We start from the raw sequence: 21946 nt of genomic DNA on the forward strand, positions 1-21946 counted from the left end.
TTTCATATATATATATATATATATATATATATATATATATATATATATATATATATATATATATATATATATATATACATTACATTAAGTACATTAAGTAGTATATATCTTACTGAAACGGAAAATGTTTACTGCACATGAAATACAAAGAGAAGTGAGAGAGTTAAAATACTCTCGAGGGTAAATAATAAAAAAATTAAGCAGCTGCCGATTAAACCGATGCAAAATTAGGGGGCTCCTCAGTTAACACGGCAGCCACTTCTGGAAATCTTGGAATCTGGGACTGCGTAGATTTGCACATTGGAGAGAGAGAGAGAGAGAGAGAGAGAGAGAGAGAGAGAGAGAGAGAGAGAGAGAGAGAGAGAGAGAGAGAGAGAGAGTACGAGTACCACACTTATGAAAAGGCGAAGCTGCACAACATCAGGTAATAACGAACTGCATAGGCAAAGGTATGACCGACATAAAATAGGTTAAGGTTTCTGGAAGAGAAGCAACTGTTGAAACTAGACTTTCCATAAACGTCTCACCATCACCGAGAAGAGTCTTTCTTCTTTTACCTGAGACTTACCGGGTTTAAACACAGCCACTAACACGAATCCACCCCAACCCACTTCAGAAGTTCAAGCGAAGATGCAATGCATTACTACCCTAATACAATTCACTTGAATTTGGTATTTTACTTACATTTTTTATTTATTTATTTATTTATTTATTTTTTTTTTATCTTTTCTAATAACCGATTTCCTCTCTCTGTATTTCCCATTACCTTCTGTTATTGCTTTCGAATGAACACCATAATCTGTGGAAGCTTGAAGTTCAAGTCAATGGCCACTGTGGGGAGCTTGTTACATTTGAATAGGGCTCATCTTCTCAATAATAATAATAATAATAATAATAATAATAATAATAATAATAATAATAATAATAATAATAATAGAATACTATATTACTCAGGTTACGGGTCTCGAAATCTTAATTTCATGCAGCCACTTCTTCAGAAAAGATTGGTGTGAGTCTCCCTGCCTCCTCCCTAAAAGACTTTTTGAGGAAAGAAATCTTAATACCTTCTCAAGCCACCTTTATGATTTGAATAACAACCACAGAGACCCAAAAAGTGTGTTTCATACCCGCATTTACACCCAATCAGTCACTCTCCCTCCCCCCTTCTGCATTATACTAAAGCCATAATATAAACAGAAACTCGAGAATAAACCACTCTGATAGGCACCAATCGCTTTTTGCATAATGGAATTCTCTTCTTTCCTATATGCTTTGTAAATAATCTAACATGTCTATCGGTAATAGTAAGGATTGTCATGGCTAGAGTTCAATAACAAAATTGTCTTGCAGTTATGGAATGCAGACTTGACAAACAGGTCTTGAAAAAATATCCTTATTCTCATGTTATGGTATTAACGCAGTATAGGACCACCAGAATTCAACGTAATTTAAAAGTAGGGGACATTTCGCCTCCACATTTGTTGAAACCTAAGCTAGCGTTGCACATGCCTCTTGAACTAAGCGCCCGTAATATCTAAGTTAATCACGTAAAATTTCCATACGGAGTCTGTTATCGGTCTAAATCACTACAGTGATGCATCAAGAGCGGTTCTGAACAGACAATCCATGGGGCGTATAATCCTCAAGGTGCTGCCATTCAGTGCAGAATATAAATTTAAAAATGATTTCGGCAGAGCCGCAGGGGGATTTGTGGCTCACACATCAATTTTTAGCAAAGGGCCGTTATCTCGGAACGCGTATCACAAATGATGGATATTCTCGGCTTTCAGTTCCACTGAGAGAAGGAACCTTTATCGGTTTTGCAAAGGATCTTCGTATGTTACCCTTGAAGTCTTCGTGGGTAAGGGATTTCTCATTTGTTTTGATTAGGACGACACTGGAAATGGTATAAATAGGCTATATAATCTCAACCGAAGTATGAGAATGTCTGCAATAGTTTGGTTTCTCTCTCACACATACATACACACACACACACACACATATATATATATATATATATATATATATATATATATATATATATATATATATATATATATATATATATATATATATATACACATAAATGTATATATACATGTATATATATACTGTATATATATACATAAATGTATATAAACGTGTGTGTGTATATATATATATATATATATATATATATATATATATAATATATATATATATATATGTTTATAATTTCAAGTATATCAATAGGCTAACCACTAGAAGCATATGAAGAAACTATACGTCTGAAAGATATAAATCTGTTTCAGCTTATATATATATATATATATATATATATATATATATATATATATATATATATATATATATATATATATATATATATATATATATATATATATATATATATATATATATATATATATATATACAATCAAAACTACTAACCGTCCTTTAATATCCAATTCACTCTACCTCGGAAATAATATATTTTCATATATGTTACCGAAGGGGAATTTTTAGTTGATAATAAGTCCTCCGTCCTGTGGGGTCGAACCAGCGACGGACGAGAATCAGGACTACAGTGACACACTAACGCCGTCGGAAATAATATATTTTCATATATGTTACCGAAGGAATTTTTAGTTGATAATAAGTCCACCGTCCCGTGGGGTTCGACCCCACGGGACAGTGTGTTTTATCAACTAAAAATTCCCCTTATGGTAACAACATATATAATATATTATTTCAAAATGAATTGGATATTAAAGGACAGGTTGTAGCTTTCTGTTGTATATGAATCACAGTGATGTGATAAATAGTCATATATATATATATATATATATATATATATATATATATATATATATATATATATATATATATATATATATATATATATATATATATATATATATATATATTGATAGATATTCCTCGAGCTGGTATGCTCTCAACTTCAACGTTTTTAGGTAAATATATATCTATTCAGTGAAAGAGCCAATGATCATTCATAATTGCCAGTGAATGACCACATGAAGCATTGGTATATCTGGGAAGGTCAGCCCTTGACCTCTGTGGGAATGCCACTCTCAAGTGGACAAGGTTAAAGCTACAGTCGAAGGTCACAAAAGCACATTTTTGAGATTTTAGAGAAAAACTTCTCAGCCAAACGTATTATCCAATATATGGGAGATAAAGTAAAACAGTTAAGCAAATTAATGCATTATATAACTTCCCGTTTTCATTGATTATGAAAAAGTGTAAGACTTAAGACATAGATGACTTTAACTCCTCTTTTTAGTGACCTCTTTTTAGTGACCTCCTGAAACTGAGGTGTTATTAGGTGTTATTCAGTTTTTCAAAATCTGGTTAAAATGAGCAGCAGGAATTACGCGAAGTTTTGTTGAATCTTGACGTAGAAAGGTATCCATTTCATTCTATGTCGCAGTAATACCTGAACACCGTGTAATTCGGGGCAAGGTCAAAGGTTAAAAACTGGAGAAAATGAGGCTAAAGTGACCAAAGTATTGCTTGGAATGAAAATGTTCGCAGTAATTCTGAGCAGTTAAAGAATTCATGGGTGTGGTCACATTGCTTCCAATCCCTTCGCTAAGCAAAGGCAAGACCCTGTGACTTTCTGATCAAATAAGTAAACTACATATCAATAACTCTGAGTTTGGAGCGGGACTCTAGATTTACACTGCTGCGTATCTGGATTTCTTGGTGAGACCGGTAAATGTCCCTCGCTTTCTATGCTTCAAGAATCTGTATGCCCTACAGAGGAAGGACAGCCTTTTGGACCAATAAAACCTGCATAAGCAGACATGTCCACCAACAGAATATAGAAAGGAAATATCATGTAAAGCTATGAGAAACTGAACTGCCATGACAGCGAGTAATTTTAGATATCAACTAAGGCCTTCGAATGGAAGACTACAGACAATAACTTTCAGGAGACTGCTCGATTTCAGGGCCTTCGAAGCTCGGGTAAACTAGGCACAACTGGACTCTTGCTCAGACGGAACCAACTAGAAAATTTTATCAGATATGTGTGGATTTGCCTTTACCATAACCACGTTTTACCTTCTCGATTTTTTATAACTTTTTTGGGATACAAACCAGAATAATTTAAGTAATGTACAATCGAGAGCACACTGCAGTAACTGATCTCTTCTTCCTGCATTCCCTATTACCTACTGTTACTTCTTTGAAATGAACACCACATTCTTGGGAAGCTTGAATTTCAGGTCAGTGGCCCCTGTTCCATATGAATAGGCTTCCTCTTCTGAATAATAATAATAATAATAATAATAATAATAATAATAATAATAATAATAATAATAATAATAATAATAATAATAAGTTGTTCTTGTTAACATGTTACAACTAACCACATCCAATAAATGGCTCCTCAGAAGTAGGCTTGTTCCCTATGAATAGGACTCATCTATTAGTTAATTCTACATTGTTCTTTTTAAAAAGTTACAATTAACTACATCATATGTGTCTGTGTCTCTGCCTGTCAAAAAGCCTATCTCTCTACCCACCTTTAATCTAACCCTTTTCAAACAATGAAAGCGTTACTCGCTGGATGCAACACGTTACCCGTGCGCCCTCCTGTCTGACAAAAAGGGGAAGATAAATTCTCGAATCTTTTAAAACTTTCTCTTTTGCGAAACGACTGACCATATATCGCAATGCAATCGACACTGCAAAGTACAACTTTTCCTGTGGAACGTTTCATGAGTTGTTCTTTCAGTGTCAAATATAACTAGAGTCTTGTACGCTTTCTATGTTTTTTATAATCACACCCATTTATTCCGAAGTCCTTAGAGAGAGAGAGAGAGAGAGAGAGAGAGAGAGAGAGAGAGAGAGAGAGAGAGAGAGAGAGAGATGCCTTATTTCTAGACACTCTTTCGCAGAACATCAGCCATAATGACAGCCTGAGAAATTCCAAGACTGAACTTTTCCGCCCCCATCTCTCGAAAGGGAAAAGATATAAGGAAACCAAAATATTAACAGAATTCTTATAATAACATATTTCCTAGATAACCTTCCACCAATAATCTCGATCTCTGATAAACTACTGAGAAATAATCTCAAACGATCAACTCATCCTTGTTCTTAAAATGTGACAAGGCTGCGTGGTCTTTAGTCTGCTGTGCAAACTTCTGGTCTGAAGCAAAAATTTTAGAAGTCAACTGTGCAAGACAACGGCAGGAAAACATGTACTTATCATGCTGGCCTGGAATGCCATGGGATTTTGGCCAAAGGCCAAGCGCTGCATCCTGTGAGGATATCCAGCGCTGAAAGGAGAATTGAGATGAGAAACGTTTAAAAGGTGTAACACGAGAAAAACCTCGCAGTTGCACTATAGAGCACGAATATGAACGGAGGTACATTGAAGGGACGCTGCAAAGGACTTAAAATAAAGCCTACAGTGCATCGCATGAAGTGCACTGACTGCACTAGCCACCTTCGTGGATCATCCAGGCATGTGTGTTCTATTTCTATCTATCTAGATTTAGCCAGGCTTGTGCTGCACATGCTCTTGCACTTCAGCAGCCCGTAATCCTTTGAGTGAAGTTAAAAAAGCCTGGATGGATACGGGTCTGGTATATAAAATTCGTTATCTAAATATTGGAGGCTGAGTACTCCTTTTAAATCACGATTTTTGAGTGACCGCCTGCACAGATTTGCTGCTTTTATGTTGGCATAGCGCACAGATGGAAAGCAGATGATCCAGCTCTCTTTCTCTGTAAGGGATTTCAAACCAGTATACCGAAAAATGATCTGTAAGATTGACTTTCCTTTCTGTTATTTTTATACCTTTCATCTGCCTACCCAGACCTGATTCTATTCGTATTTTGTATTTAAATCCCATGCAATCCGCCGGTATCTATTTCAGTTGAAGTAATAATCCTATAGAGACTGACGCACGGTAAAAGCAATCATTTTAAAATAAACTGGCCTGGAAACATCAGTATCTTGGCAGTTTCACTGTTTGCTTCTGATATACAAACACACGTTAAGTTCATTTTCATGCCTCAAGAACTTCGTAGACAACGTGTGTTCATGGACAAGTTCTTGTTTTATCTGTTTGTTTAATAAGATTAAAAAACAATTTTAGGAATTTGATAAATTGAAGATGTAGGTAGCTGCAGTTACTGAAAACCAAAAGAAATTACAAATCTGAATAGGACTGAATGCTATCTGTAAAGCAAACTGATGACAGGAAAAATTTGGTTATAAATGTTCGTTTCTTCTCCTTACTGATAAGGACTAAGTATTAATAATGATTAAATATTTCCAAGGTAATGAAAATATTGTAGGTATCAGGCTTATAAACAGCTGACGCAAAACCCATTTTTGAAAACAAACTAAAGACTAAAGTGATGTTGTTGCTTGATTCGACTTATTTGTATCATATTGCCAATGCACAATAAGCGAAAAACAAATTTATTCTCTAATAAACATAGAAAAATACATGCAAAAAAAAATAAATTCACCTTAAAATAATTAAGATTATTTTTTCATAAAGTATCAAAATGACATTTCACACTCTTATCAGGCAATAAGCTAGAATGTAAAATCAGTGTTATTTTCACCAAACTTCAAATTCATTTCACCAATCAGGTAATTTTAGTTCACTTAGTCCAAAGGGTTCAGTTGCAGTCTATCTGAAAATAAAGACTTCAAATACAATTTAAGAACATGCTATAGAATTTAGGCCAAAGGCCAAGCATTGGGACCTATGACATCATTCAGTGCTGAAACAGTTGTTAGGAGAAGGTGGAAGGTAAGACGGAAGAAAGAGAATATGAACAGGGGTACAGTAAAAGGAATAAAAGTGGTTGCAGCTAGGGGCCGAAGGGACGCTGCAAAGAACCTTAAGTAATACCTGCAGTGCAGGTATTACGGGAAAATACAATTTAAGGTAAAAGCTTTCTTCGTTGAGTGACGTATAACCAGAAATTTTGAAGATGAGAAACATAAGCAGCTGCCTTAAATCACATACGTTGCAAGGGCAGCAGAAGAGGGAATGTAACTGTAAAGGTAGCTAGATATAAGGATCTTCAGTTATTTAAATACATTATTCCAAAGAAAATGTTTCCTAGAAAGATCATTCTATTATTTGTTTTTTTACTTTTAAGTTTTTTTTATCAGTACTGTATAAAAAAATTAATTTGACAAGAAATCGTAATTTCGTAATTTTGTTCCAGGAAGGAAAATATACCTCAAATTGTCCACGATTTCATTCTGTCTGTTTGTCTGTGTTATTATTTTTATTAATTAGTTGAACCCTATTGATATGGAACAAGGCCACAGGAGCCATTGACTTGAGATTCAAGCTTCGGTCGATGGTCCTAGTCATAACTGCTGATATCAGGAAACAGAAACCTACTACCAAGAACCACTCTCTCTCTCCACAAGAGATAAATCTCTGGCAGAAGCAGACATAGGCAGATAGACAGATAGATGGATAGATAGATATGATAATTACTCGAGACAATAGCGCAACAATATTGACTTGCAGCAAAACGTTTTTTGAGGGACACTGTCATTTCCACTTCTCTGTGTAAGGACTATCTATGCACATTGGGGCAAATTCTTTCCGATTTTGCATATTCATTTACTCGTACCCAGAAGATGTTTCTCTCTCTCTCTCTCTCTCTCTCTCTCTCTCTCTCTCTCTCTCTCTCTCTCTCTCTCTCTCAAATTCTTTTCCCTTCCATGAAACATGCAACTTGAGAGGTTTTCTGAGATTTCTTTCGCTAGCACAAACCCTTTCTCTATCTCGTTCTTTCACTCGCACTTACGCCTCTCTCTCTCTCTCTCTCTCTCTCTCTCTCTCTCTCTCTCTCTCTCTCTCTCTCTCTCTCTCTCTCTCTCTTATGAAATAACGTTCACATTCACATACGTTGATCCATGATGCTAAAACTGATTAATCTCGTGAGAGGATGTGCCAGTCTCCCCGATTTAAATGTCATGACTGTTACTGAAAAAGTGCCCTACAAGCTCAGGCATCAGTTTGGTTTTGTTTTAAATTTTTGCTGAAAAGCGAACAATGGAAGGTTATAGAATTGTGAAAATTAAACAGACCATAGGATAAGGGGTGTCCAGTCGTTCATTTAAAGTTTTAAATAAAGGGATCCATGTTTTACTAACAAAGGCTCCTTGTATATATATATATATATATATATATATATATATATATATATATATATATATATATATATATATATATATATATATTATATATATATATATATATATATATATATATATATATATATATATATATATATATATATATATATATATATATATATATATATATATATATATATGTATGTGTGTGTGTATGAGTATATAATATACACATTACATATATTATGCACACATACACGTATATAAATAACATAATATATGTGTATATATATTTTATATATTTTTTTACGTTTTTCCGTGGTTTTAGTTTGAGATATTCTCTGTGAGACAGGTAGCAACGATTTAAGGTAATTTAGCCTTGTGATTCTGACTTCGTGAAGGTACAGGAAAACGTAAAAAAAGGAGAAACAGAGATTTTCATATTTACATAGGGCTCTTGTTACTGAGGGAAATATTACGTAAAACACGTGGGCAAATTTAAAGGAGTGTATTTACATAAATGACATCAGTACGGAAAGAGGAACTCAAGTAGATGTCTGATCCTGAAGGGGATTCCTACGGGATTGAATGAAAATGGGGGATTCCAGACACAGTCCGAAGCTTCCACGACATAGGGTCCCTCTGAAATGAGATATGCACATTATACGCCAGTAGTGGAAATAGACAAAGAATAATGAATTTGAGGCTGCAATGAGGGTGCCGGTACACGGACGGGATGCCGAATGCATTTTTGTCGAAGGACTAGATGCAGAAGCCAGGAAGCCGAACGGACAGAATGCCGAACAGACACAATGCCGAACAGACATCAAGTCGAACGGACAAAATGCCAAATATTGCTAAGATTACGAAAGATAAATATAAGCAAAAATAATGATAGTTAAGATTTTTTTCTTCAATGAAGTTTGACTTTTCAGTAATTCGATAATTACTATTTAACTGCTAGTTTAATTAACAGTTACCTAGTTTACTAATACTGCTTTGTATTTACATTTTTTTTATATTCAAATTTGACTATGGAATTTATTTTTGCGAGTTCAACCATGGAATTCACTAAGACAGGACGTGGTGGCCGAAAATTGCTTCATAATGGATATTCATACGTTGTCGATAAAACTGTTAAAGAAACTACTTACTGGAGATGTGAGCGACGAAAAGTGTGCAATGGTAGAATTAGAACGATCAGTGATACCGAACATGGACAAGCTTCGGATCATTCACATCCTCCCGACGGTGCTCATAATACCATTTTAAAAGCTTTGGATAAAATGAAGACTACAGCAGAACAAACAGAAGAGGTAACAAGCCGTGTAATAAATAATGTCTTGGAAGAACTGCCGCTCAGCATTGCTGGTTCTATGCCTAAAGAGAAACACTTACAAGAATGGTAAGGCGAGCAAGAAAGAATGAAGAAAGTGAAGACTTGGACATGACAATCCGTGGCGAGAATTTTCGTCTTTATGAAACCACTTCTGTTACAATTTTATCGACAGAAAATAACTTGAAATTATTATCTAAAAACAAGCATGATTTGCCGATGGCACATTTGACTCCGCTCCTTTAAGCAAACAGCTTTATACCATACATGCCATTGTTTTAAAAAGTAAAACCTTTCCATTGGTGTATTGTATTGCCAGTAACAAAGAAGAAAAAACATATGACGAAATTTTTGGATTTTTAAAAAGCAGAGGTGTTCAGGAGCCTGATTCAATAGCTGTTGATTTCGAAAGAGCAACAATAAATAGCATTAAAAAGAACTTTCCTAATACATCTATATCAGGTTATTTCTTTCATTTCGGCCAATGTTTATGGCGGAATATCCAGTCTTGTGGTCTACAGCAGTGGTATGTTGAAACCAGTAATGCTTTTTTCATCAAGCAGTTACAAGCACTTGCTTTCGTCCCACCTGCAGATGTACATGATTTATTTGACGAATTGGTGAATTCTTAGATGCTGAAACTGATGAATTACTGAGTGATTTTTGGTTTACTTCGAAAGTACGTGGTTAGGGATAATCCAGCGAGGTCGGAGAAGGAAACCATTGTTTGATGTTGATTTGTGGTCTGTTCACACTAGAGTTAATGATAATTTACCGAGAACAAACAATTCCCTTGAAGGCTGGCATCAGGCTTTAAAAAGAGAATTAATGTAACCCATCCAACACTCACCAAATTACTAAAGGTTATCAGAAATGAACAAGCATGTAATGAAATTCTAATTGAGCAGGCTTCTGCAGGGATTGATATATCACGACCTAACAAGAAATACGATGCCATTAACGATAGAATAAAATCCATATTTTGTTCTTATGATAAGGACGAAGGATTAGCGTTTCTACGATCTCTGGCTCACAATTTTTAAATATTTTTTATTTTCTTTTTTGTATTATACTATGTCGTTTTTCAACTATTTTTTACCCATCCAACACATTTTCTCTTTTGCAATATATTGTAACATATTGTAGAAATGAAATATTTATCAAGCATTTTACTTTTAAAAACATTGTCGAAATAAAATAATTATCAAGCATTTTACTTTTATTTTGCTCATTTTCTCTTTTATATGTGTTCTGAAATTTTCAAAACGAACAAAGAAAAAGCCTTCTTATCGATTTTCTAACGACTGAAAAAAAACTATTATTGTTTTTTTTCTTAAAGTCAAATTTGAATAAAGAAAAAAAATATTCGGCATTTTGTCCGTTCGACTTAATGTCTGTTCGGCATTGTGTCTGTTCGGCATTATGTCTGTTCGGCTTTCTGTCCGTTCGGCTTCCAGGCTTCTGCTTCTTGTCCTTCGACAAAAATACATTCGGCATCCCGTCCGTGCACGGAGGGTGCCAAATGACTTTGAGGGAGTAATGAAGACTTAATATTGCCGATGCAAAAGGCGCACGGACAGTAGACAAGGGGTTCTTTGAGTAATGGCGCTCACTTCAAATAAATGTACAGGGACAAAGCATGACTGAATGGTGGTTTTCCAAAGCACATTACCGTAAGACTGGTGTGTTTCCAACGTAGAAATTTGGTCCGTGGATGACTTGCGATTTCCAAGGGCGAGTTGTTCCACGTGTTAGGATGCAAGGGCACGGCGATGGGGTCTTCTCGAAGAAGGGCGACGCGTGGGAATTTCACGAAGGGCCGGGCGATTCTTGAGGGGCATCCGGCAGGTCAAGGTAAAGCGAGCGCGTGGCTTGCCGTCCAAGGGCACGAGGAGAACGTATACTTGGAAAAGGGCCACGTGGTTAGCTAAGGACATTGCCAAGGGCATGTAGCTGGGTCCTTCTGCTCTTCCGGACTTCCACCCCGCGTGTGTGAGAGCGAGACCTTGTGTCCTCTCTTTTTATCCCCTCCTATGGGGCAGGGGGTGCGTCCAACACATAGTGGTTTTTTGAGTCATATGCACCTGATGCCCGCAGGGGAGGCTTTGCCTGTAAGAGAAACGCCCAAGACAGATCACCTTTGCCCTGAAGCAAGATGTTTGAAAAGGAGTGGCTTTTAATCTTTTAAACCCTTGTATTCTGACTGTGCTAAGTTGATAGACAGATGGTCTATCGATCGGGCGGCTGGCAGTAAATGAAAACACAAAAAGGGGGGGGGAGGCAATTTGCTAGCAAATTCTTGCTAATCATAATACCTCCCCATACTAGATGATGTACATACCTTCTTCGGGTGTGTACATCGATATGCAAGAATGAGCGGCCAATGCTTTACGTTACTCTACATTCTGCCTTGCAGTGAACTTTACTACTAAGGGTTTTATGAAGCTGTGACATTGCTTTTAATAACACATTGGGACAAGTTTCTTTTAACAGGACGTAAAGTGATTTAAACACTTGCAAAAGAGTAATTACTTTAGATTTGGTTACCCACTGGTAACTTTATAAAGTGACTTGAACAATTGTGAATTAATTGAGATTATAGGACCACGTATATGAGGCTATGGCCAACAAATGAAAAGAAAGGTTATTGTTCAAGAATTAAAATACACGGTTACTTAATTTTAGATAAAATGCATGCGGTTAGTACAATCTGCCTTGAAGAGGCTGTGTAAATGAAAACAGCGTTTATTTTTGTAAATGACACCCCCTTTTACGCGATACTGTAATGACTATACATATTCGCATTGGTAATTTAACTTCGTGTTAACGTGCTTTGCTTAGCTATCGTTCAACGCGAGCTGATGGGCGACCCACACACCGGGAATTTGACAGTCGTATGCGGGCAAGAGTATTTGCGAGCGTTAATTCGCTAACCTTTTACTACGCTAATTTTATGCATCCACGGCCCACACCGAGTAATCAGTGTTATGACGGGGCGAGCAGACAAAAGATGTGGGGTCTTAGGACAAACAGAGATCTTGGAAGGAATGGAAGGGGGAAAAGGGATAATAATAACAAAAGGAAAATTAACAAGATGTTACGAATGAAAACGTGACCGCATATGAAAGGCGGGACACGTCTCTCAGAGCTTACGAAAGGGGCATTTAAATCACAAGGGCAAGAGTTTATGACTCGCGATTCATTAAAATAAAGATAAATAAATGACTAAAAGAAAGTAAATGATATTGGCAGAAGAGCTAAGGGAAAAAGAGTGAGGGTTTTATTGTGTTAGGCGGGAATTTATCGTCCTTCGACTATCAATTACGGCCCGGACTATCCTTTCAGTCCCAGGGCGAGAAAAGTGCACCCGAAGGGCGTGACTCCTTCAGGAGGGGCTGACACGCACGCCCGGTGCCAAGGTATGGGCGCAAGGGCGTGCCACTTCTCACTCTGTTATTCTTAATGATTTATACATTCTGTGGGGAATGGTATCCCGTATTTAATTGCCTCTTGTGGTGATAATCTAAGGGAAGATTAATAGAGGATGATAAGAGATAGCAGTTCCTGAGGAACGGAGGAAGATAGAGGAGGGCCTGACATCCCCTTCTGGATTAGGGGTGCCAAGACCTTCGAAAAATGAAATTGTGGCACAGGTGCCATGGGAGCTCTAGAGCTCTTTGTAAATTACCTGGAATTTCCCACGCCCGTGGTAATTTCGCCTCGAGCCTTTCTTAATGGGACAGTCGTCCTCGGCCGGGGAAGCGGAGGGCCCGCGACCGGAGGGCGGCACGGAGTACCACCTGGGCCTGCTGCTGCGACAGCTGATGCAGGAGTGTTCCGTGCTGGTTCTACCATAATCCGTCGCAGCTCTTGTAGTTCATCGGCCAAGGGAGATATGGCAGAATCCTGACTTGCAATTACGTCGGCGACGGGCTGAGGCAGAGAGAAGGCGGTCGGGGGTGGCGTGAGCGGCTCGCAGGTAACGTTGACCAGCTCAGGCATGGGTTGCGAGGCCGCACCTGCAGGTGAGCTTCCGCGGTGGTCGGGAGGAACCGTCTCTCTGACTGACGCTGGTAGCGGTGCCAGGCCGGGGGAAGAGAGGGGGTCCTGAGTTGGATCTCGTGAATGGAGATCGGAGTAGCGCTCTGGCGCTGGCACTAGGGCAGAGTCAGGCACTATCAGAGGTTTCTTGGGCTCGTCAGTCGGGACGGACGAGGCTTGGCACTGCTCGGGGCATGCAAGTGGCACCGGCAGGAATTTGGCATCTCCGGAAGGGAGATCTGGTTGGGGCCCTGGCACTGGCACTGAGGCAGGGCCGGGCACTGGAATTGGATCGGGAACCGATCGAGGGGGCCACGGTACAACGTACTCAGGTGGCACTGGTAGGGACTGCACGTCCTCCTGGTAGCCAGGGGGCGCCAGTCTTGACTGAGGGAGAAGCGGGGGAGGATTACTCGCGCCCGCGGAATGATTCGGGGAATGTGGACCCCTAGATTGTCGTGATTTCGGTGGGGACTGAAAGTCCTGTCCCAGGATGACGTCATAGCCTCCGGGGAGATGGCTTGCTACTGCAAGATTGCAAATTTTGGATTGGTGAGGTCTTGTGACTCTCAATTGGACCATAGGGAGTATCATTTTAAATTGATTTATTCCCTCGATCATGACGAGATTTCGTCTATTGACGATAGCTCCGTAGGGAACTCTGTCCCTCCGGATGAGGGAGATTTGTGCGCCCGAGTCCTCGAAGGCAGTGACTCGGCGCGCGGGGTGGCTCCCTCGTGGAGGAGTCACGTATACAGGCCCTTCGGCGGGAGGGCCTAATGACGTGGGATCTGTGACGGCCAAGGTGACGGTGGGAGTATTTGATTTATTATTGCGTGGGCATTTTGCCCATGCGGGAGAATGGCCATAAACCTTGCACGTTGTGCAAAATGTCTGGCTGAAATCTTTCCGCGCTGCCCCTGTGGAGGGCGCAGGCGAGTTATTGGGCAGTTTTCCGGGAGAGAGAGGAGCTGGTTTCTTGCTCCGGCACTGTTCGGAGGAATGCCCCGTTTTCTTGCAATAATGGCAAGTTAGGGGCTTGCCTGAGTTTCCATTTTTATGGGAATTTTAACCTCCGAGGAGGGACGGGGATTTATCTTCCACCCCATGGATCCTTCCTGAGGGTGGTGAATTTCCCACATATCTGCTATTCGGCAACACTCGGTGAGTGTTGCTGGGGCTTTTTCCACTATATGAGTGGCGAGGGCAGGAGGGGCGTAGCGCAGGAAATGCTCGAATTTAAACCGCTCGAGTACCTCAACGGTGGTTGTGGCTCCTTCGGAATCGAGCCATTTTTTTAACGCCCGCTCCGAATGGTACGCCCAATCGGACCAAGTCTGGTCTGCTTCTCTGGGCTGCTCTCTCCAACGTCTCCTCCACCGCTTGGGGGTAATCTCGTACGCCTTCGTCACTGCTTGGCATACGGCTTCCCAGTTTCCCCGATCGTCGGCTGGAAGGGCGTGGAAGGCAACGAGGGCCTTTCTGCCCAGGAATTTAGTGAGAACAAGGGAGAGTTCCGCGGGGGAGAGATCGCAGCACTCCAGGACTCGTTCGGCCCTTTCAAGCCATACTTCGGGTTCGGACTCTGTCCATTTTGGCATGAACGAGTGAGCTTGGCTGAGGGCACTCATTCCCGCGGCAGGGGGCGGGGATGTGGCGTGCTGTCGTTCTAGCACCAGGAGCTCATGGGCGCGTTCTCTCTCTCTCTCTCCTGCTCTTGGGCAATTCTCTCTCTCTCTCTCTCCTCACGTTCTCTCTCCTCTCGTTGTTCTTGAGCGATTCGTTCTCTCTCCTCTCGTTGTTCCTGGGCAATTTGTTCTCTCTCCTCTCGTTGTTCTTGGGCAATTCGTTCCCTCTCTCTCTCTACACGTTCTCTCTCTCTCTCTTCACGTTCTTTTTCCTTCTCCTGCTCTTGGGCAATTCTTGCTCTCTCTCTCCTCACGTTCTCTTGCTCTCTCCGCCTTGGCATCGTCCACTCGTTCTTGAACCCATGCTCTCAAATCTTGCCCCGATAGTCCCATGTCCTTCCCAGCGGACATGTAGAATTTGAAATCCCCGTTTTGTAGGGCTCTGGCATTAGCCATCTTGAAATAATGGGTATATGATATGTCTGAAAAGACTCAGGTTGTCTGAAAAGACTCAATTGCAGGAATCTGAAACACTCAATTGTTCAGACTGCAGGAGAATGGATCTGCCCGAATAAGACAGTTGATTAGTAAGTCTGAGGAGACTTTTGTTAAAATTTGATATGTCTGGGAAAGAAGTGGTTGTTCTTGGCGAACGAATTTTAATGTGTCTCGGAAGACGTAGTGGGATTTTGTCATGCTCGGACTTGGCCGGCTGTAGCGTGAAGTTAAGGAGTTGTTCTAACGAACTAGAATGATCAGTCCCGTAAGGGCTTAGATGTGTGTGAACTACACTATATAATGTCTCAAAAGGACCTAATTTTAGGTTCCCGCAGGAATGAGAAATTCTCGCCACGTGCGACGTAGAATTTTAGTATGAGTCTCTGAGGACTGGAATTTGGAGAAATTCTCGCCACGTGCGACGTAGAATTTTAGTATGAGTCTCGGAGGACTGGAATTTGGAGAAATTCTCGCCACGTGCGACGTAGAATTTTAGTATGAGTCTCGGAGGACTGGAATTTGGAGAAATTCTCCCCATGTGTGACGTAGAATTTTAGTATGAGTCTCTGAGGACTGGAATTTGGAGAAATTCTTGCCACGTGCGACGTAGACTTTTAGGAGTCACTTAGGACTTGGAAATACGATTCGTCCCTTAGGACTTAGAAATTACTAACGGGAAACCCAAAGAAAAAATGTTTGCTGGGAAATGAATGGGGGAAAAAAAATATGCTACACACCTGGGCCTGGGCAGGGGGGGGGTGCAGGTCGTCTGGCCAACACTGGAGGTATTTTTAGATTTCTATGTGAATGAACCCGTATATTTATACACCGTCTGGGATTCGGGAATTTCCCAGTCGTCTGGGAGGATAACAGTAAAACGACCTAGTAATTTTCCTATAAGCGGAGTTTAAATTTCGCTTTCCTAACACCTAACTCGAATTCTAACTACACTGAGAGAATTTTCAGCAATGCAAGCTGACTTCGTCGTGTCCCACGTGGGAATTTTATTCGCGCCTAAATAACAGTTCGCTAATTCGAAATGCGAAGTAAAATTTATCACAGAGGAATTTCTTTCGCACTATTCCTCGAAGCAAGAATATGGCAAGGATTTTAACACACAGGAATTTCGCACTATTCCTCGAAGCAAAGGATGGCTAACACTGGTTATTTCCTAACTACCAATCCTGAAAGGCATGCATTAACGAATCTAATACGGCGGTTCTTTTCTCTCAGTGAATACATGCGTCCCTATTTCTAATTCCTAGGAACAGTCACGATTGTAAAAAGGTTTTGCTAGGATAAACACATTACTTACGTGGAATTTCCGGATCTGTGTGCTGGTTTTACACAAAAGGTTCGTAATTGTCTCGTACCCAGCTTAGCTTTGCTAATAGCTGATCTGGCAAGTTGCAATAAAGCAACACTAGGGGAACTGCAACTGCAAAATGAGATCTATGGCTAGGTCTCCATTTTTACGTTTTTCCGTGGTTTTAGTTTGAGATATTCTCTGTGAGACAGGTAGCAACGATTTAAGGTAATTTAGCCTTGTGATTCTGACTTCGTGGGTACAGGAAAACGTAAAAAAAAAGGAGGAAACAGAGATTTTCATATGAGCATAGGGCTCTTGTTACTGAGGGAAATATTACGTAAAACACGTGGGCAAATTTAAAGGAGTGTATTTACATAAATGACATCAGTACGGGGAAAGAGGAACTCAAGTAGATGTCTGATCCTGAAGGGGATTCCACGGGATTGAATGAAAATGGGGATTCCAGACACAGTCCGAGAAGCTTCCACGACATAGGGTCCCTCTGAAATGAGAGATATGCACGTTATACGCCAGTAGTGGAAATAGACAAAGAATAATGAATTCGAGGCTGCAATGAGGGTGCCAAATGACTTCGAGGGAGTAATGAAGACTTAATATTGCCGATGCAAAAGGCGCATGGACAGTAGACAAGGGGTTCTTTGAGTAATGGCGCTCACTTCAAATAAATGTACAGGGACAAAGCATGACTGAATGGTGGTTTTCCAAAGCACATTACCGTAAGACTGGTGTGTCTCCAACGTAGAAATTTGGTCCGTGGATGACTTGCGATTTCCGAGGGCGAGTTGTTCCACGTGTTAGGATGCAAGGGCACGGCGATGGGGTCTTCTCGAAGAAGGGCGACGCGTGGGAATTTCACGAAGGGCCGGGCGATTCTTGAGGGGCATCCAGCAGGTCAAGGTAAAGCGAGCGCGTGGCTTGCCGTCGAAGGGCACGAGGAGAACGTATACTTGGAAAAGGGCCACGTGGTTAGCTAAGGACATTGCCAAGGGCATGTAGCTGGGTCCTTCTGCTCTTCCGGACTTCCACCCCACGTGTGTGAGAGCGAGACCTTGTGTCCTCTCTTTTTATCCCCTCCTATGGGGCAGGGGGTGCGTCCAACACATAGTGGTTTTTTGAGTCATATGCACCTGATGCCCGCAGGGGAGGCTTTGCCTGTAAGAGAAACGCCCAAGACAGATCACCTTTGCCCTGAAGCAAGATGTTTGAAAAGGAGTGGCTTTTAATCTTTTAAACCCTTGTATTCTGACCGTGCTAAGTCGATAGATGGTCTATCGATCGGGCGGCTGGCAGTAAATGAAAACACAAAAAGGGGGAGGCAATTTGCTAGCGAATTCTTGCTAATCATAATAATATATATATATATATATATATATATATATATAATATATATTATATATATAATATATATATATATATATATATATATATATATATATATATATATATATATATATATATATATATATATATATATATATATATATATATATATATATATATATATATATATATATATATATATATATATATATATATATATATATATATATATATATATATATATATATATATATATATATATATATATATATATATATATATATATATATATATATATATATATATATATATATATATATATATATATATATATATATATATATATATATATATAAAATATATATATATATATATATATATATATATATATATATATATATATATATATATATATATATATATATATATATATATATATATATATATATATATATATATATATATATATATATATATATATATTATATATATATATATATTATATATATATATATATATATATATATATATATATATATATATATATATATATATATATATATATATATATATATATATATATATTATATATATTATATATATATATATATATATATATATATATATATATATATATATTATATATATATATATATATATATATATATATATATATATATATATATATATATATATATATATATATATATATATATATATATATATATATATATATATATATTATATATATATATATATATATATATATATATATAAATATAAATATATATATAGGTAATGGAGGGACATAAGGGAAAGAGAATATGAAAAATATGAAATCTGAGATGGACAAATGTACAAATATAAAAAAAAACCCAACTTCTATGTGGTCTTTCTTCGTTGGGCTTATGTAGTATCCATCCCGGTATTTTGACTCCCGGTAAACTGAGATCCAGTGTCTTTAACACCGGGTAATTTGACACCCAACATAAACAGATAGTTTATTTAGGAAGTATATTTCTTGGAAATAGCTTTCGACAATTACCTTATTTAGGAAGAGGAAATGACATAATTTGATTGTTTAGTAAGTTGAAGTCTTAGTTTATATCTGTAACATTTGGGAGTTGCTTCCGAGCTTCTGGGGGTACAAAGAGCTTCTTATAACCAAGCCTCGTACCATTCAGAGCACCCATGGAGGAAAGAAACTCGCAGATGACTTAAATTGCATTTACGGAAGACAGAAAACAAGCGCTGATGGATCAAAAGGCTACTGGGAGTGTGAAGTGAAGAGCTGCAAAGCGTGCCTACTTACTTGAACAGAAGAAAGTAACTACACTGTACTGAACAGAGAATTCAGAGGACTGAGCAGCCCAGTGCGGAGTGGAAAAGCGGTCATTATTACCTCGAACTGTCTCCAAGCACGAGCGGAACTTTTCTCATTTGGGAATATCAGGAATCTCGCAGAGCAATTTTCTCTTTTTCTTCTTCTCGTTCCTCTTCATCTGAATGGAAGTTTTTAGGGGCTCTTTATCGGAGGGAAGAGGAAAAGGAGCAAGTGACATGAGAGGGGAAGGATCATTCCAAATCATGACACTACCTCAAGTATTCTGGTACTCTTGGTTGTGACTGAAGAAAGGGTTCCAACTCCTTATTGTGACTGAAGGAAGGGTTCTAATACCTGGTTGTGATTAAAGAAAGTGTTCTAAGTATTTTGACTCCCAGAACTTTGACCCTGGGATTTTTACTCCTGTTATGTTGAGCCCTGCCTAACTGGTACTCTGTTTAGTTCATTCACACTCGGTTATTTTACTCTTGGGAAGGAAGAGACTTAACATTTTCGCACAATTTCAAATAAACTAAACCAGTATTTATGGCATGTAGAATATATGGCAAAATGCCATTCAGAATATTTTCCAGAATGCTATTCACAATAGTTGTCTTTCCTGTTAATTATGGCGATAGTAAAATGCACTCTTTATATAATTATTAACAATAAAAAGTAATTAATGGTACATGTGAAATTTAATAAAAAGATAGTTACTTAAAGATAGAAAAAAGAAGTTAAATGATTCTTTTTCTAAATATAGTATCCTAGCTACTGCTCTCAAGAACTCTATTTTCTTCTGAGGATCAAACCGCAAAACGATAATTTTCAAACATCTGTCCAAGTCCTTGTGCTTCCTTTTAAATGGTATTTCGTGACCTACAAACTGAACTTTTTTTAGGTGGGCAAGCTGCGCTTCTTTTTTCAAGCTTGAAATAAGCTTCCAAATATTGGGATGCGCACCAGAAACAGAACTTTGAAGCGAATTAAGGCACCGTTCCAAATTGTTATTGGCGCGAGGAAGATCTTTCAGAGCTCTCACGTATACATCTGTATATAGGGAACGGGTGCCGTTCGCTGTCGGCCATTACCTCTGCCTCTTCAGCAAGCAATATAGCGTGCTTCTTCAAGATACGAAACCAGTTCTTTAGAGAAAGTGATGCAAGGGAAGAGAGACACCTAATTTTCATACTACATTAAATATGGAAAAATAGAGTACGCAGTAGTATGTATGTAGTATATTGCTATACTCTGGCTGAAGAGGCCAACTGATCAAGTTGGTGAAAGCTTCCTCTATATAACAATTTACATACGTACTACTGCAGACTCTATTTTCCCATTTAAGACCCCCTTAATGAGAGACTGCCATGACGTAGTCACATGGCTCCAGCATAGAATATTCTTTCTCATGCTGTAGATTTGCGACGGGCAAGGGGGCTATCGAATGAGGGGAAATCATTTCCCCCTTTTGACTCTAAATGTCTCTCTGTCCTCTTTTTCTTCTACTCCTTTTTTACTTCTTCCTCCAGCTTATTTTTCAGCTCTCTTCCATCTTCCTATCCACCCACTATGACTACTGCTTCTATTTTTTTTTCTTTTCCCAACTCTTTGGCTTACATAGTGTGGATATTTTCACCTTCATTAAATTTCCTGTATGTGTGAAAGGAAAGGGCATCATACCTTGGATTGGGGTTCACGTTCGAAGCTAAATGTGGGAACTGTGATTGGGAGCGTCACCCAATCCAATGATGTTTGGACCTGAAGGGTGTTAGTATGATGTCATATTGACACCCTGAAAGCAGAACTATTCATTGAGATCAGCCTGTGGAATCCAAGGGTAGACTGTTATTAGGGGTAGGACTCCCGGCATATTTTCCAGTATGCCCCACTAACATAGTCAGAGTGGGGATGATTGTATTCTAGTAATAGTCTTGGTCCCAACAAGCGGGTTAGGCTTACACTCGTGCCTCTCTGGTATGTTGGTGCTATCCCTTTTTGGGTAGGGTAAGGGGTGGACATCTGGAAGTCAGTTCCTACTGGTGTCATTCGCTGAGAATAGGGCTCCATGAAAGGTCAGTGGTGCCTTTTCAGTGTTCACCAGCAGTGTTTTTTTTTTTTTTTTACCGATTTTTTCATGGAATTTTCCCATGTTGAAATTAGTACCCCTGGGCCAAATGACAATCAGACACGGTTGATGACCCAGTGCCAGGCAAGAAGGAATACAGCCAGGAATCCCCAACAAAAAGCATCTGGTTCCAGTATTATCACACTGGAACTGCAATAAAGAAAAGCAAGAAGTATGAAATAGTTCCTGGGGTCTTTGTACTCAACTC

This window comes from Macrobrachium rosenbergii, unplaced genomic scaffold, assembly GCF_040412425.1.
Source record: "Macrobrachium rosenbergii isolate ZJJX-2024 unplaced genomic scaffold, ASM4041242v1 13875, whole genome shotgun sequence".
Taxonomy (NCBI): Eukaryota; Metazoa; Arthropoda; class Malacostraca; order Decapoda; family Palaemonidae; genus Macrobrachium; species Macrobrachium rosenbergii.